At 39.3% G+C, this 18,978-nt stretch overlaps 1 protein-coding gene across 6 annotated transcripts in view; it reads right to left on the minus strand.

Moving 5' to 3' along the window:
• LOC136348657 (serine-rich adhesin for platelets) overlaps positions 1–18,978 on the minus strand; it is a 100,677-nt gene that overhangs the window by 60,708 nt on the left and 20,991 nt on the right. The window contains exon 1 of one of the 6 annotated variants that reach the window (XM_066299654.1): positions 12,316–12,451. The exons of the other annotated variants lie outside the window; for them this stretch is intronic. The gene's annotated coding sequence lies outside the window, so the exon portion shown is untranslated. Of the gene's footprint in view, positions 1–12,315; positions 12,452–18,978 lie in introns of those variants that run through there. 6 annotated transcript variants of the gene reach the window in all.

Consider the following 18,978-nt stretch of genomic DNA (forward strand, 5'->3'; position numbering starts at 1 on the left):
AAAAAAAAGGAAAAAAAAAGAAAAAAACATCTGTCGCTTGCACCGTCCCCTGGAAGCTGCCCACTCGCGTCAGCCGCTCGAGTGACGCATCGAGTTGTACGAGTGAGTAGAATTGTTACTGTAGAGAATTGTCGATATCGGCATTGTTGCCGGGGGCGTCTGCGTAAGCCAACGTCTCCGACAACGGAGCCTGCCGTTCTACATCGGCGAAAAGTCAAATTTCATCATCGGAATCCATTTTCTCCTCGGCCAACCTGGACTTCGCCATCGTCCCGTGAAGACCTTCGACCTTTCGCTGCTTTTCCACGTCGACGGCTCTGTGGCGCGACTTGGTAGCGCGATGGAATCACTCACGCGAGCAACCGAGCGGAGCCACTCGGTTCCGCGACGAAGTGGTCCGTCCGAGGGAGCAGAATTCTTCAAGCTGCGTCACATTACCGTCACCCAAAGACGAAACTCCTCCCGTGGGATTCCGACGATGGACCCGCAGAGCCTCACCAACACTGAGTCGTGCAATTTTCTGAGGTGGGCGCGTAATATTCCACGCAGCTCTAAATTGTCCCCCTGGTTAACTTATTAACAAATTCTATTTTTTTTTTTTTAATTGAAAAGCAGCATTAAATAGGGCGAAAAAACTGCCTTTTAACGTTTCTAAAATTGCCTGCGTCACCGATGGAGCAAAGTGACCAATTTAAAACAAATTTAAACATGGATTGAAGCCTTATATTAAAGATCATTCAAAAGTGCACTCAGCGGTGTAATCCGTAATCCATCGATTAGTTTTTTAGTAAAAAAGCTATATATTTCGTACAAAATGCAAAACAAATTGAATTAAGGAGTATGTAAACAGAAAAAAACTTGTTTACCCATAAAAAACTGATTTGTTTTCGATTTTGGGCGGAATTGTAGCTACTTTACGAAATTTATAGCTGTTTTTCGCAAAAACGAATCGATAGATTTTAAATTGCTATACACCATTGACTGTAGTTTTAAAAGACCTTTAATTCGAGGTGTCACTTGACCTACATTTCAATTTTCAAAAATCGGCCAGATTGCCTTACCAGTGACGTAAGCAACATTTAGAGAAATAAACGTACGGTAAAAGATAGTACTTTTCGCCCTACTTAATGCTGCTTTTGATTTTTTTTTTTTTTTTTAATAATAATTTGTTAAAAAGTTAACAGAGGGGACAATTTAAAAGCGCACGGTACGCATGTACCTCGAAGTTAAATGACGTTGGAATTATACAGGGCGATCTGAAACTGTGACAGAAACGAGTCGCAGGTACTAGAGCACGAAAAAATAAAGGGTTAAGCGAGTCTTAGGCAAAAGTTGCTTATTTTTGATTCTACATGTTGGAATTGCTTCTAGCGGGGTTTTGGGCGCGATTTATTAATTTAAAGCATCTGATTCCATCTAGAAATTTTCAAAATTACCACAAATCAACTAAGTGATCCTGAGTGTGTTCGCACCCTCTGGAATATTATTATTAAATATCTCATCCCTTGATTCTTCTCAGCTATTAAATGCAGTTTTACCCAGCGATGGCTTCGAAAGCCAACAAGGTAAGGAGTTCTCGTCGGCTCGATCTCCCCACACGAATCACGATTTTGCAGTGAACAGCGATTTGCGATTTTTAAATGAGTTCTGAAATTTCCATAAGTTGCTACATAAGGATTTCCTGGACCTGAGGATCGATTATTGCATTTTCGATTTATTGAGTTTTATGCGCTAATTCTCGATTATTCTCGTCTCCTATCGGTTATTCCACGACGTCCTCAAAGCACCTTCAAGCTTTTCATGTATTTCCTCGAAAAATAAAAGCTTATTCATGAATTTTGCATGTCCGCGCTGGAACGAGAAACCCCAAGATTTCCAATTAACTACGTGCACACATGTATATTCCTCAACGTTGCACTTGCATGCGAAAAGTATTCGTCATTTAAACAAATAACTATGAATTGTTCCAGTCCATCTCTGAGCAGGTACCATTATCACTAATCCATTATCCATGCGTTAATTACAATTCCCATATGGACTAATAAATGTCCAATTTCGTTGATTATCGCTTGTTCCCGTAATGACCACATATGACAGTTACCAACTTATTGTACGTTATTAACCGACCGAGTTAACAGTTACCGAGCGAGCTTTCCCTAACTAATAATATAATATAATCTTATGGGCTGAAAATAAAACATGGCGCCCTCTGGTCGTTACAAACTGTGAGAAAATATCCGTTTCGTATTAGGTTCGTACGGCATGTAGGTAAGTTGTTTCATAGGTGATTATTATAACTGTACTGCAAATAAATAATAGGTGAAAAGCTTATATTTAGGCGTGATTTCATAACTGGGTTTATTTCGGTTGTTTGCAGCTTAATGAATGGTGCCTGCAGAAGGAAAGCTCAATGTTTGAAACTCTTATTGCGGCCATTATCGGGAGTTGTGCAGGTTATTACGGGCAAGATCAGCGACTTACCGTCACTTTCGGTAGACACCGTCCTCTTTACAATTACATACACATGTATGTTATATTTTTTCTTGTTCTGACCGCCCTATTCCCAAAACGACGCTTCGAAGGGCTGGGGAAGCCCGCCGGGAGTGCCTAGTCAAGTGTCCCCCGAACCACCAGACGCACAATTGCGTGCAAAAGCTTCGGGCCAAGGGTGATTTTATGAATAAATGACGCACAGCACGAAAATTGACGGACGTGCGGTAATACGGACCTCGTTAAACGTACTACCGAAATGGACCACTCAAAAATCTATTGAAAATAATGGAAACAAAGTATAAGAAAATCGAATGTTTTGTCCTGTTAAAAAGTGCGGGGCGAAACAAATTCGATCAATAAATACACGGTAGAACCTTTCTAATAGTGATTTGTAGGTCACGGTAGATGTGCTCAGGGGAACTTTGCAGCGTCGAAGGCCAATGGAACCATAACGTGAATATCGCAGTTAAAATTTTCAAAAAATCATCGCTACTCCTAATTATTACCTAAAGCGGCAATTTGTTAGTTCCCAAAGCAAAAATTTCATCAACCTAACACGACAACTCGTAAAAATTATACGAGCTATAATCAGCTCGAGGAAGCTACAATTTGTTGCCGGTGCTAGAGATGAGCCTAATTTGCCACCAGGAACTTCTTCTACAACGCAGATCCCCTCGGGTGTTAAATAACTTTCGGGTGCGTTTATCCTGACGTTCCTAATATCACGCTCGATGACCTCGACAAACCTGACCACAGAACCATTTGCAAAGGAACGAAGAAAACGGGCACCGCCATCAGGTCCAAACTTTCCCATCTCCAAGAAATCACTTCCTCGACGTTAAGTAACATATGACTCGGACACAGGCGTGGTTCGTCCGAGCTTTAAATGAAGCTTCGGCGTTTGTCCATTTGTTGTTAACAGCGGTCGCAATCTTACCGATAGTTTAAAGTTCACAGCATGCAGATTTTCATAAAGGTTTCGATTCAAAAGAACGTTAACTAACGATACCCGACATATTGTACTTCCCATAACAAACAAAGGTACACGCCAATGTACTTGGGCAGGCTGCTATTAGATTCTTGCTAGGAATATTATTACAAGAAAATCGCACATGTTACGGTATATTGGCGTTTATATGTAGAAATGTTTTCAAGTCCATGTTTGGAAATGGAGGTGCAATCGACTATGCCGGCAGGGTGCCGGCGAAACAATCATTCCTTGTAAAATAATGAATGATGCATTTTCAGGAAGGAATATAACGGTTGATTTGGTTGAGACATTACATACATATCACGACTGAAGCAATTGACACATAATTTTATATTCAGGGCCAGCCTCAGCCAGTCTAACGCCCTGTGTGAAATTTTTAATGACCTTCCCTCTACCTTCGAGAAAAATCGCCGACCAGGAAAATTCGGCGACTTTCCCGGTTTGTCGCCACGGGCCTGACTTCGCTCCTTGCAAGACCGATCTTGATTGTGTTTGTAAGGCGACATCCTAAGACGATGAGATTTTTTTGGGAATTTTTGAAAAAATCTACATCCGCCACAACACTACCTCCCTCCCTCCCGCCGTTCGGAAATAAGTGGCCGATTTCGGAGATTTTTTCGTTCAAAAATAATCACGAAATATTCAGTGTGTTAAACTATTTTGTCGCTACACCACTGATATTCCGTTTTTTGGTGATTTGAGTTTTAGTTTTTTAAATAAAATTAATATCACGTGGTCGGCTGAGTGGCGGCGGATCTCAACCAACCTAAGGGTCCCTCCCCGAACAAGGTATTTTGTGGTTACCACCGCCATTGATTAATCCCTTACATTATTGAACAGATTTAGTTTTTAACTTGATGAGATCACCACGTTTTCGTTCCCACCTTCTATATTTTTCTGATAGCGGTACTTCAAGCGTCAGACTTAAAAGTGCGCAAAACTGGGTATATATTAAAGGTGGAAACATTATAACATAAATTTGCTTACATTATGTGTATACAGGGTCGATTCGAAAATTTTCCATCTCTATCGTCTCGAAACGGAATGAACTTTTTAAACATCGCCGGAACACTCGATTTCGATATCGCAGAGTCATAACTTCCACATGGGATTTACTATGCCCCTTGGAACCCTCCACCCTACAGAACTGCCCCCTCGAATATCTCGAATAGTAAAGGAGGCTGAATGACACGTCATTTTATTGGTGTTTGATAGCGTTGAAACTGAGACTTCTCAAATTCAATCATGTCTCACGATTAGGAAATTGTTGTAACAAAGTTTCGCATGGCCATTTTAAGTTATTTTTAATTTGTTAATGGTTTTGAAAAAACTAGTTCCAAGGAAATTGTTGCGGCAAACTTAATTCCTGGACAAAAAAGAAATCGGGCGTTTCCATGCGGACGGAGCAGTTGCATAGAGCGATCGCTAACACACACGTGCGTTAGCACTCTTTTATACGTCCGCCATGTTTGTTTGTTACGTTTCCTTTCGCAGAAAACTGTGCAAAAATGCAAATAGCAGTGCGGAAAAATAACTATCGAGCAAATTCTCAATCCTATGTAGGGACATTTAATAGTGTAGTTACTAGGCAAAAAACTCCCACAGAGAGCACCGTTACAGTCTCATAAATCAAAATTCCTTAACGACAATCAAACCTCATATTACTTTCCAACCCATCATTACTCGCCTATACAAATTTTATGAATGAACCCATGTAGGTTTTGCCGTTATTCTAACATCAACGGCATGGGCTCATCATCGCCGCATTAAACCGCCCATTAGATTTTGATAGAGAATTCTATGAAAAAGGAAATTCACTTCTAACCTAAAGACGTTATCAAAGTGAAAAGGAATGTTGCTCAATGGTCCCTGTTTAGATTCAGAATATGCGTGTGGGTTGGAAAAAGTACCAGAACGGCATGTCTCGAAATTCGATTCTCTGCAAAGACTTCCTGGTGTAATAATTATCATATGGTTGAACTTCGAACTTAAACGTATATGGGGTTATGTTAATGTTACAATTAAACCATAAAGTGGGTTTAATTCGTTGAAAGACTTAACTAGACTCAATTTATTTTATCTGCTGGATTTAAATTTGCAATTACAAATGTCACGAGAGTATCTGTTTCTGTTGCTTTCTAATGTGGACAAGTATCACATGCTCAGTTTCGTATGAGAGACACACTACCCAGCTTAATCGTGATAGTTAAATCTCGTAGTTTCGGGAAAATGACGCCTCGTGATAGAATATAAAATTAACAGAGCTTCGGTCAAAAGGAGAGCTAATGGGTTTCTTTTGTCATCCAGAGTTCCCATTCAACATACATACGTTTTCAGAGTCCCAAAATGAAAATGATACACTTGCATTGAAATTACGATTCATTAATAAATTTCCATTTATTTAACGGCAAGCCTGGATACAAAAATGTTTTAAATGATGCTGTAATATCCATTATTAAACACGGAAAAAAATTTACAAAACCAGGGAAAAAATTCACTTTTAATTGCTCTCAAAACGAATCTCAAAATTAAAATGATAAACTTTTTTTTTAAATCGTTTTTGTAATAAATTAATATTTTGCTGGCAGGCTCTTAGCGAAGATCGATTTTTTCATCTTTTTGGTGAAATCAGGGGAAATTTTCTGCCATTCTTCGAGAAGAGCACGTTTTAATTGGTCCTTATTGGAAATCTCACGTTTTCTAATTTCCTCTTCTAATTTAGCCCAAACATTTTCCATAACATTAACGTCAGCTGACTGCGGTGGGGTTTTTCTCACATGAGGACGGTTACATAAAAACCACTTTTTCCCAATTTGGGCGCTACGCTTCGAATCGTTGTCCTGGTAGAATACAAGATGGTTAGAATTGTCCGGTTTTCCTTACGCTGGATTGGAAATTTTGCTGCATTATGTCCAAGTAAATACACTTGTACATAATTCCATCGATGAAATGCAGCTTTCCTGTCCCAGCACTGGATATAGAGATCCAATCCATCATACTCTCTTCTGCGTGTTTAACAGTGGCTCTTAAACATGCTTTCTTTAGCACTTCGCTGGGTTTCCTTCAGACCAAAACTACCTTCGTCCAATCCAGTGAGGTTGAATATACTTTCATTTATAAATAAAAACCTTTTCCAAAACTCGTCTCCTTTGTCCAAATGCCCCTTGGCAAATTGTATTCTGATCTTTTGGTCCATCAAACTGATGAACAGCTTTTTTTTCTGGATATTCGACCATGTAATTGATATTTTCCTAAAACTATTCTTATGGTTTCTGGATTTACTGACTTGTGTGAATGCTTTTCAACTTCTTTAGCCAATTTGGGGGCGGCACTTATTCGAGGATTCGCTTTTACATATCGCACAATCCGCCGTTCATTAGCGCAAGCAAAAAATTTTTCCTGAGCTTTCTCTTATCTTATTCCCTAATCTTCCCTCACTTTTAAACCTTTCTATAATGTGGTGTATTATTGCAGGACCTTTTTGTGAAATATCGGTGATTGCCCTAATAGCCTGGCCCTTTTCACGATGACTAATTACTAACTCACGCTCTCTCACAGTTGATTTTGAACTGAATTCTGGCAAATATCAATACAAGTCAACAATAATTGTTTATTCTTTGCATTTTTGAATTTTTTTTGCATTCGCAAATACTCTATTATCATAAAATTGACCTGCGTCATTTTAATTTTAAGATTCCCTATGAAAGCATGTAGAATTTAATTTTTTTCCTAACTTTGCGAGAATAATTTGTTTTGTTTTTAATTTTAGATGTTATAGAACAGATGTAGCATAATACTTCAAAAATTTTGTACTCAAGTTTATTATTAAGTAAATGAAAATTTATTAATAAATAGTGATTTTAATAGAGGTTTATCATTTTCACTTTGGGTCACTGTATGTGCTACATTAACAATACCCTGAGGCCACCATTAGCACCCTTCATGCAGACTTCACCAAATGGCATTTCCCAACAGGGCAATGTAATGCAGCATCCTGCGAATTTTATTCGAAGGTATCTGGAACAGGTACAATCAAAAATGCTGCCTTGGCCTGCACGACCACCCGATCTGTCACCTATCGAACATCTTTGGGACACGGTCAGTCGCCGTCTTCGAAATTTACCCAAGCCTCCAGACAATATGGATGACCTTCGACACCACCTCGGGGCAGCATGAAATGATATACCCCCGGAGGATATTGATCATTTGTCGCAAACTAAGTCGCGAAGAGTACATGCTTGCATTACTGCACGAGGCGATGTCACTCCTTACCAACTTTTTAATTAACAAGTTTTGTTTTTTTACTGAAACTCTGACCGTCTGATGCTCTCTCGTGAAGCATTATTTTGCCAAAATTACAAGACTTAATTATTATTATTATTGGGTGACGCAATTTATATGAAAGTGAGCGTAATTTGCTTAAGCCGATTTGCATATGCATATAAGATCATCATTTCGTGGAAGAATATTCGTTAGTTGGAATCATTTCTGTGTTATGTGTCAAATGCTTGCAACACACGTTCCGCGTTATCGTTACAAGCATTCAAATTCATGACGCTTTTTTATTAGATCTCAAATCCGTTACTCAAAAACTTCCCTGATACTATTGTCGGAAATGGTCGTTCTCAGTCAGTCATGCGCTTGAAGAGCTCCTTCAGCTAATGATTTCAAGCAGAAATGTTGAACTTCTGAATTGAAGGAAAAAAGAGAAGGTGGCAAAGTTGAGTTTAATCCCCTTGGACTTGAAACGGTTGTTGCCAAGAAAATTCCATTTTACAAGTAATAAAATGAAAAAATCAATGCTAACGACCCGTGACACAGCAATTTGCTTAGTTCATTTTTGTACAGGGCATATAATCTGAATTTAAATGTTTTAATCAACATTAACAAGTTAGCTGAACGGACTTTAATCTGAAATGGTGATTCAGATGAGAAGCCATTGGCCTCGATAAATCATATCCAATTGGTAAGTCGCGGGAATAAATCTGATTCGAGATTAAAGGCAAAATTGTCGAGAGGTTAGCTGACGGGTACCATGCAAAAATATGATGGTTAATGGCGGATTCGAGCACCTAGAAAGAGCACACCAAGCGCGATAGCACAATCGATTTTTTTCCAATGATTTTTATTGTTTTTTTTTTAAGATATTTTGCATCGTGGATGCAATAATAGCTTTAGGAGGCCGTTCAGCCCCTCTTGGTGCGCACTCGCTCGACGTTTTTTGGCTGCATTTGAAGGTCGTCCCTTTGACCATACGAGTCGCAATTTTTAATTTAATATTGCGGTTCCTGGACGTAATTATACATTTCCCTACATTTCTTTAATAAAGATTCAATCAGACCGAACGTGTCTCATTTTCTCTAGAAGATCTTTCATTGCGTGTCTCAAGTTTCATTGCACTTCATACTTACACAGTTCTGATTTTCTTCACTAGACAAGCACGTAATGAATCTCCAGCATAGCTGGAGGTGTCTGCATCTTGTATCGAATTGCAAAATTACCCATAAACTATTTCATGCTGCAATGGAAGCACGGGTGCGTGCACGAAGGCCGTCTGAAGGCTGCACACGACATCATTGGTTCCCATGTAAATTTGCTATATTTTAAAATTAAAAAAATTTACATATCTACCCATATTAGAGAGCACATAGCAGGGTCTTGGGCTTTTTATTACACTCGATGGTATTCAGCAAGTCTTCATCGTGTACGTGATCAACAGCAATATTATTGGTACATTACAATAATAGTTTGCCATTTATTAAAATGCTGAAATCGTCTTTTTTTTATTTCGTTTGATCCCTTTTTCAATGTCGCTTTTTATTTATTTTATTGCACGTGATCGAATCGGGTTTCCACTTTCGCCTTCATTTTTGAATTTTTCACCGTTTGCCAGTTTTAACGATTTGGTCGAAAATTCCCTGACAAACGAGGTGCGCAAAAGCCATCACAACTGTCTATTTTTAAGCTGCTTCGGCGCGTTAATTTTACTTGAGTGGATCAAACGGTCGGGCAAATTCGGTATGTACAGGGTTATTCAGATTCGACGCTCGTCAGTGAGATCTCAGTAACCACAAGAGATACGAGGTGGGTTAATCATCAGTCGTGCTATTAATAATATTGAACGACGTATTAATTCGTGTATTGAACAAGAGGGAGGCATATTTGAACATTTGTCGTGACGTTTTATTTATTTATACGTTTAAGGTTATTTTTAAGTTAATAAATTTAAGAAAACATTTATGTTTGATACGTCATTTCATTAAAATTCAAAAAAAGTGGCAATTACAATGTGCCATTCGTTTTTAATTATCTTTTCAAGCAACATCAGAAAAGAAAAGAAACGCTTTTTCGAAATTTCGGTTTTTTACGGATATCTCCGGAAGTAATCGGAATTTTCCAAATTTTGAAAGGGCATTTTATTGAGCTCCAAATTGCACAACTTCGCCCCGATTTAACCCACCTCGTATCTCTTATGGTTACTGAGATCTCGATGATGAGCGTCGAATGTGAATAACCCTGTATATACAGGGTGAGTCGGGAGGATCGTGCCAAACTTCAGGAGCGTGTTGTACGTGAAAAATAAATGTAAAAAAACTCAAATGTTGTTATCCGATTTTCGTTTGTTTACAAGTTATAGCGTAAATAAAATTAAAACATAAAATTAAAAAAATATATATAAATTTCATAAGAAATTCCATAAATGAACGTTTGGATATCATAAGTAAATGTTGAAAAATATCGCCATTAACCTCTAAACATTTTCGGCTTCGTCTATGAAGAGCATTCGTTGCGCTCCTGATTGTTTCATGTCTTTCTTTAACAGCAGCTGCAGTATTTCTAATGCGTTGAATTAGTGCATCTTGAGTGTCCACTTTCACTCTGTACACTTCAGTCTTAAACCAACCCCACCAACAATAGTCTAGTGGTGTGAGGTCTGGAGACCTCGGAGGCCAACTAATAGGGCCACCACGACCAATCCAACGTTTTATTTACGCTATAACTTGTAAACAAACGAAAATCGGATAACAACATTTGAGTTTTTTTACATTTATTTTTCACGTACAACACGCTCCTGAAGTTTGGCACGATCCTCCCGACTCACCCTGTATATATATATTTTTTTTAATTTTTTAAATAACTGACATTTACAATGAAACTGCAATCTCAATGGTTTGACACCTGAGAATATCGACGATTTTCAAAAAAAAAGTCAGTCGTGTAAATTGCATTGTAGTCAGATAAATGTGAAGATTCGAACGCTTCACCAAACTTCAAAACAAAAACAAGATAATTGCTCGTTATCGTGAATTCCTTCTTCGAATTCCATTTTCTCACTTTTAACAACTTCGTGGTAAATTATAAATAACAGACAGTTTACCAACACTTCGATTGAACTTTGTATACAAAAGAATTTGTGAACATATTTCAAAAGCTTGACATTCCCTAACATTTTAGTAAGTGTGCCGGCAATCTCTCATCCGTCCGACAGCACCTGATTTTTAAAGCTTCATCATTAACCTTTTCACTGAAACTCTTATACCTAACATCAATATGCTCACTTTTTTCATTAACCTGACCCGTGTTCTTTAACCCCCTCCAGTCGCCGCAACATACTCCGCCTCTGTACTTGACAAAGGTGGACCTGGGTAATCTACGCCTCTGGGTAATAAATACCCCCATCTGGTTGCTGCTCTCGATGATAACGTATTCTCATGCACGAGATCTTTATCCGACATCGCAGGATCTGTTTCACATTTTTGTTTTTTTGCGTTCTGCTTTTTTATCTGCTTTCACAACCAACGGCGTAGTCCCTGTCTAGTTTTATTTGATAAGTGGAGTGAACTCCCTACTGCTTATTGAAACGAAAACTTCACATTTTTGCATTTTACAAGTTCGATTGCTTTCTAGTTCGATTTTCGATGGAGTGCCTGAGTTCGAATTTACGCGGGCGTCTGACGCAGTCCCGTGTGACAGATACTGGACCCTCCATCTCTATCGGCCAACTATCGATCGCCGTTCATACTCGCTTAACAATAGTCTCCCCGCAACCCAAACAATTTGGATTCACAGTTTGTCGAGAAACAATATTCTCTAATTTTCTCGTGCGGTTTGTTTGCTTAAAACTAGGTATATACGAGGTGTGCTCAAAAAATAACGGGAATTTTCCAATTTCCTTTATCAATTCGATTTATGCCACTTTTCGCCCGTTGCGTTGGTAAACGTGTCCTTAAACAACGTATACATTGGTAGACACCTCGGAAGTTTAGTCTGTTGAAAAGGTCGCAAGGTGTTGGTTACTGCATTGTGTCCGCCCCGAGCGGCGATCTTCGGAAAATGGATCAAAGAATTTGCATTAATTTTTATCGATCAACAAATAATGTAACCCGCAAGTTCAACTTTGCCTGAAGCAAGTCGAAACTGTAACTCCGCGATTATCAACTTTTGGACTGAGGCAAATTTAGTCAAATCGACTTATTTTGACTCAAATAATCTGCGGTGTCATTTTGGCCACGCAATCCGAGGACACCCTGTATAATACGTCATTTTTGATAAACCGCCGGGAATAGGGCGAAAATTAAGGGCACAAATCGAAAAATCGCATTTTCTCAACGTGGCCTGCATGAAGAATCGAAAATGATCAAATGTAAAATGGATTTTCGCGTCTTCGTTTGTTCAGAGCACTGAAGCAAAATAGTGTTACGTTACGCGTTCGGTACGTTGCGTGCTACGCTACATTACGTGTTACATGTTACGGTACGTCACACGTTACATGGGTAAGAGCTCAGATTTGCCACATACCACAAATCTATTGGAAATAACGAAATACTGACCTTATTCGATATCTCATTTATCCGTTAAAGCGACTTCAGCCTAGACGATGACATTAAATCACATTGTCACCAACGTTAAAAATTCTTGACACCATTATTTCGGAGCAATGTGAGCATTACTTTCGTGCGCGGTCCCGATTAGACTAACAAATTATTTCAAACAACTTTTGATTTTGTTCAATGTTGAACAGTTGCTTGGCAGAAAAACCAGGTGCCCTTCCTACACAATCCGAGCACGCAGTGTATGTTTTCTTACTAAACCGACTAATTGAATATTACTACTCCCGAACAACACATTACTCACGTTAACGGTCAAGTCATTTCACGAAGAAGGAATTAACGAACGAGAGGGAAAATTTTCAAATGAAGGGCGAAGGGGCAGTAGGAAAAATCGTATTTTTCGGATCAGAGCGAGTTGAGACCGGACGGCGCAAGCTTCGAAACGTCGTGCGGTCACGTGCACAAGTTGCAGGAAAACTGTATACATCTCTAGAAACTAGAGACGGGGAAAACTGCCCGAGTTACCGAGGATTTGGCAAAGATTTTCAAATCTCAGTCTCAGCTTTCAGACTCAAAACCCGAAATCGAATCAGAATGCGCGTCGCAGATTGAGGTTTCTCTTTAAGAATCCCAATCTTGAATACTTAATGGAAACTATATGAAACTCTGCGTGAGCGCGTGGTCGTCCAGGATCTCAGCGGACGCGCCATGAGGGAACTAGCGCAATTTCCCATGCGGCACATCACGCTGGACTAACTGCGCCGCACCCCTGCGCCGCGCATTCATTCACTGACCAATGTGACGTCCCAAATAAATCGCTTTTGTAATTTGACTTGTGATAAGACCGGCATGGGAAATATGCCAATCTGCATTTTTCTCTAATGGCCAAGTTTCTTCATCGGTTTTCCTGAAGCTGATCTTAAGTGGTATATGTGTAACAAGCATTTCACGCATTTTTTTGCACCACCTAACCTGTCCATATTTGGCGAATGTATGATAGACAGGTTGTTGAAACTCTTTAGCCTTTCGATCCACCTCGGGGGGTAATTGTTTCTCAGTATTCTTTATCGTTCGAGTTTTTCTTTTGCAAAACTCCCGCAGAGCGTTTGCAGTGTGCATGCAACTATTCCAGTTTTGTTCTTCCACTTTTATTCCTCTCCTATGCACCTTATTTGGAAAACTAATAAACCTAATGGATGGACGAATGGCCGAAGCCATCGGACATCAAGAGAATTTTCAGCATAAAAAACTTTCTTGTTATAACTGCGAAATTGCTTTTATTGTGCGTCTAGTTCATTAAGCAAAACTAATACATTTTATACGGTCTCCGTAAACGGCAGTGGACGATAATGCGAAGCAGCAAGTGAAATGCAACAGCTGGTTATTTCAAGATGAAAGAATCGTGATTGCAATCAATAATGGACTGCCAGCAGTGCCAGCAAACCAATCAGGACTGCCTTATTTAAAGCCATTGTATAATTCGGTGATTGCGTCACGACAGGTGGAAATGTGATCATGTTGTAAAACAAAGCTGATGACCGTATTCCAAATCTAAGCGTTAAGGAGAAACAACTTGACTGGCCGTTCAAAATCAATAACCCTGTAGACGGAATAAGCGTACATTATCTGAAACGATCTACCTCGTAGAAATTACAGCCGCTTTGAAAATGCGATCGATTTCAATCCTCAAATGCCATTAAGACTAGATATCATCTTTGATCTTACCAAATCTACCATTAGGACTAGGTACTGAAACAATAGCCTGATTTGCATCGGCCTCAGGTAAACCATAACTGATAAAAGTTGCCTTTAAGTATGCTCGTTTTGGCTTTCTTGGCATTTGAAAGGAGTTCATTAGCACTGAACCAGCCCTCGGCCCGCTGCCTTAACACCTCAAAACTCTTTAACGAGCCTTCATGGGAGCCAACAACAAAAGACGCTATGGCGTCATCGGTAAAAAGAGTAGAACTTTCCCTGTGAATGCTCGAAGATAGGCCATTCATATGTGTACGCAGAGGACCTAGATCTACCCTTAAATTCGCTAAAAAGTGAAGGAAGCATTTTTCATGAAAATGCTGAAACACATGAAATATTGTTTTTTGTTGTGCATTTTTTGACGTAACACACTTGTATACAGCGTTACCCACTTAGTACATAAACGTATTTTTTAAACTTTTTTTATAGAGCCCTATACAGCTCATGGCGTTTTGGAGTTGCTTGCGAAACTCTGAACGTATCCCATGCAGCATGCCCGCGTCGAAATTCAAGAGTTATTGAAATATCTACGCAATATGGCTATTAGAGTGACCTCCCAGATCGCCCGACCTGACTCCTATTGACTTTTTTATGGGGTAATCGGAAACATGGAGTGTATTTAAACAAATCCAATAATATAGACGAAGTGAAAAATATTATTACTCAAGAAGCTCAACAGACATATCCTCAAATGATCATTTTTTTCTGAGGAATTTGAATTGTGCCTTGCCCTGATATACATGAGATTCCACAAGGAAAAAAATGAAAAAGTGCATTTATCTATTACGTCGGTATTCCCATATATGTATGTGTTGGTCACGTGAAAAAATACACAACAGAAAATAATATTTGACGTGTTCCAGCATTTCCACGAAAAACAGTTCCATCGATCCTTAACGAATGTATGCGGGACCTTGGGTCTTTCATCTGTAAGAAAAAAACCGAGATCGATCCATGAACTGCTCCCATATCAATATTGCCATTCCCTGATCGTCCTCCTTCGATATCCACCATCCAGATCATGGAGTTAAAATAACTCGGAAGAAACTGGATACTATTTGCAGAATTTTCGTAGTATGGCAAATTTTGCGGTAACCGCCATGATGTGCAAGGTCGAAAGCTTTGCTGAAGTCACTTAGCAGCGCCATGTCATAGTTCAGCACGCAAAACGACCTCCGTATCTTCGAGACCGATCCCAATATCACTCCCACGCCCCCTGAAGCCCTACTGAACGTCACTCAAAAGATCATTAGTCTCAAAGAGTTCGACTATGAGCATAAGTCTGCACTCCTCCAACTCCCTTCAAAACAGGTCTCGCAAGGCGATCTGAAGATCATGACGGAAAATTCCACTCGTGAGGCAATATTGGCAAGATTTCTTAAAACTGCAAAATGCAATTTGCAGTTTTTATAACAATTTTAATTAACTGCGTACTAAGACCGTATTCATCACAACTGGATTTGTTCTTCGAGCTGGTTAATGTATCTCTAACATGATTTACAGTGATTTCCACGAAATAAAATGAAGAATCAGAAGTGTTGAGTTTGAATTAGTCAGCTGATGCACGATTGCTAATTGGAACGTTTCCAACCATAGATTGAGCCATTTAGGAAAAACAACTAAACTTATTCAGCTGGAATGTTCTTATTTTTTGCTTTTTTTGCAAACAAATTATGCCGGTTTATATGTTCATTAAGCGAGTGAAACTGGTTTCGTATGTAAACTAAGAGATTTTGTTTCGTTTTTTAAACCTCAATCTATAGATCTTTTCAGAAAGCGCCTGAAAGTGTACACTGGACAAGACATTAATAAAGGTATCAAACATTTGGTGGGCTTGCGAGCTCTGACCTATAAAACTCCAGGAAATGGCGTCAAGACGCAGTTTTCCCTGCATTAGAAGCTTAAACCTTTCTATTGCCCCACGAGTCATAATCCGTCACTTAAGACTTTGATGAATTGTCGTAGGTTCTCAGACATATCAGCCTCATCCACACTTACTTTCACCACATACACCTCCGAAGACGCAAGATTATTATTTAAACAAGCTTTGCTAGTTCATCCGTGGTGAAAGACACGTCTGCCCCTTTGATGATCAATCTCCATGAGGAAAAGATAGTTTCTGCTCGTTGGTTAATGAGTGGGCACCATTGAGGCGCTTATCACTCACAACACCAAGCTTCCGAGCAAACCAACACTACGATATGTTTTTCATTCGTGGTAAATTTAATAAAAATTCTACTGTGTGGGCAATAATGATTGAAGTGTCCGCTTCGTCGAAACAGTGGACTTATCGTTGAAAGATTATCGAAACTTCTTTTATCCATTATCAAACTAGAGTCATTGATCAGGTGCGCACAGATCGTTTTTTCATATATTTGTTTGACTTCTAAAACGTTTGTAAAACCATTTTATGGAGATACTTATATTAGTAAAAACGTATGGCCTGCAAAATTTCCGGATTTGACGCCTCTGGACTATTATTTTGTTTAGTTACTTAAATACTGTGCACAAAATTCATTTGCACGCGTTGAAGGAATTGCAAGAAAGCATTGCTGAAACAGTAAATGCAGTCGCCCTTGCAAATGGTGATTGCAGTCTTTCAGAACATGAGCAGACGTCTCAGAATGCGTCTCCAAAGGAACCTGCACTTCCAGCATTTACTGCAAATTGTAATTACAATTTCTGGTGGTGAACAAGGAAAAATCAACTTGATCCAAACTCATGTCAATAATGTAAATTTGTAATTAATTTTAAATAATCATTGAATTAAAATTTACATCTTCACAAATTCATTATTTCTTGCTGAAAATACGCAAATTGTTCCTAGAAGGTTGGAAATATAGAAGGTACGTCCTGGAGTCTAGCTGGTTTGACATTTAGATCTTGAGCTTGAGAATTAGCGTAAAAAACATTTTGAAGACGAATTTCAGTACAGAGCGGCACAGTTTAATCATTTTTGCTCGCACTGTATGTAAAGCGTGTTAAATCCGTAAGCTAATAAGTCGTTAACTTTATATGAGAACGGATTGCAAAATCTGACTAAAACTGCCCTTTTAAGACCCTAAAACCCATTCCAAAGCTTGATGGAACTAACTTAAGTTCATTAATATCGGCCTGGTTTAAGTAAAGACGGACCTCAAATTTCTTTTATCAACCCCCCGTTTCTCTTTACTCCTAATCGCGCAAAACCTCCCCTCAAAGAGGATTTTGGAGCATTTTTTCCGAATGTTTCCCAGAGAGTTTCACAGGAATAATAAATAGAGCTGGGTCGGCTTATGCTGCAAAAGTGGCTTCAAGAGTTGTGTCCTGAGGCCACGGCCAGTCTTCCTTGACAATTTAAGCACAGACGATGAACACTACACATTAACATTTCAAACAATTCGGGTACACACCCGCTAAATGGTGTGCTAATCACCTGAGTCAATATTGCGCAAATCTCGTCTACCTGACTTTTGCATTTTTCTTATTGACTTAACTGTGTCGTGACCCAGTTGATTTCGGAAATGGGTCCGACTTGAGACATCCGTAAACATCAAGATGACGAATCCGCTTTAGCGTCATTAAATACGAACAATATGGATCACCTCCCAAGGAGCATCAGAGCAAAATGAGGTCTTATCGCGACATAATCCCCCCATAAATTCTCTTTTACATTCGTCTTATGCAGTTATGACCAGGATGACCCGGATGTTGCGCAGCACGACTGGCCATGGGTGACCGTAAACTGCAAAAAACGGTGGGTACATCAATGAATAAACATCATTCAAAGACTGTTACTGCCCAGTTGAAACAAAAGTAATGGTGATCAAAATGCGTTTGTTATGATATGGATTGGTGTGATGTCATTGTTAAAAGCGGCAAATCGATTTTCATGTGCCGCAGTTACGCGGCATGTGGTTGGCTGCGTGGTCGGCGTACTATCACCCATATGGTTGACGTGCAAGGGCGAATTTTATAGGTGCAATAAAGCAAGAGTAAAATGGTTGGTACTTTTAAGCGGTACTGAAAGATCCTAAAGTCGGTCTTATGACATTAGTGGGAGTCATCAACATTTAATTTCAATGCAACGACGATCTGCGTTTGGCAAGAATACTGAATTGTCGCGATGGAGCGCCAGATGCGAAACCAGAGATGCTGGATGAAGTATGGTAAATACCTATAGACCCCAAGGAGGAGATCTCCAAAAAGAAGACAAAATTTCAGATAGTTAAAAATATAAATTGCGCATTCGTTCAAAAAAATCAAAAAAATATTTCGGTTTCGGTCGCAGGAAGGTTTCGAATAAGAAAGTTGATTTGAACAGACCATTGCAGCCAAATTGCACCTGAACAATCGTGCAAGTTAGAAGTTTCAATACACGAGAGGAATTTCATGACCTAAATGCCACGCATTTCTGCCACCTTCGTAGATTTTTTTAAATAAAATTACTTTTACATCACCCTGTATACGTCTCACAAAGGAGCTTCCCTGAACCGAGCCCTCCAAGTTTGCACATGCGGAGTCACTACACATTGTGGCCGTTGCTGACAGTTCACGCTCTTGGTTTCCATTGTACAGAGTGTCCCTTAATGGTCGTTTCAAAACCCTACCATTGGTGCTGATTGTGCCTGGTCGGCCCAAGGTTTTCGGTTTGGTCCAAGGTTTAACCTTGGTCCAAAAGTTAATGGTCTTCTAAATATGCCACGTCAGTCATTTCCAGTTATTTCTTTTGTAATGCCAGGAAAGCCGATAAAGTCGAGAAGAGGTTTTCCAGTGCGGCAAATGAGAAGTGTCGATATTTTTGATGTAGAAATATCGATAGGAAAACTTAACGGAAGCATTTTAGTAGAGCAGACCTATAAGATCGATACGGGGTGATTTAAAAGTACGTCGCACAGCTATATGAACCACCTCCGCAATTAAAAGAGA

Source organism: Euwallacea fornicatus, chromosome 34, assembly GCF_040115645.1.
Source record: "Euwallacea fornicatus isolate EFF26 chromosome 34, ASM4011564v1, whole genome shotgun sequence".
NCBI classification, from domain to species: domain Eukaryota; kingdom Metazoa; phylum Arthropoda; class Insecta; order Coleoptera; family Curculionidae; genus Euwallacea; species Euwallacea fornicatus.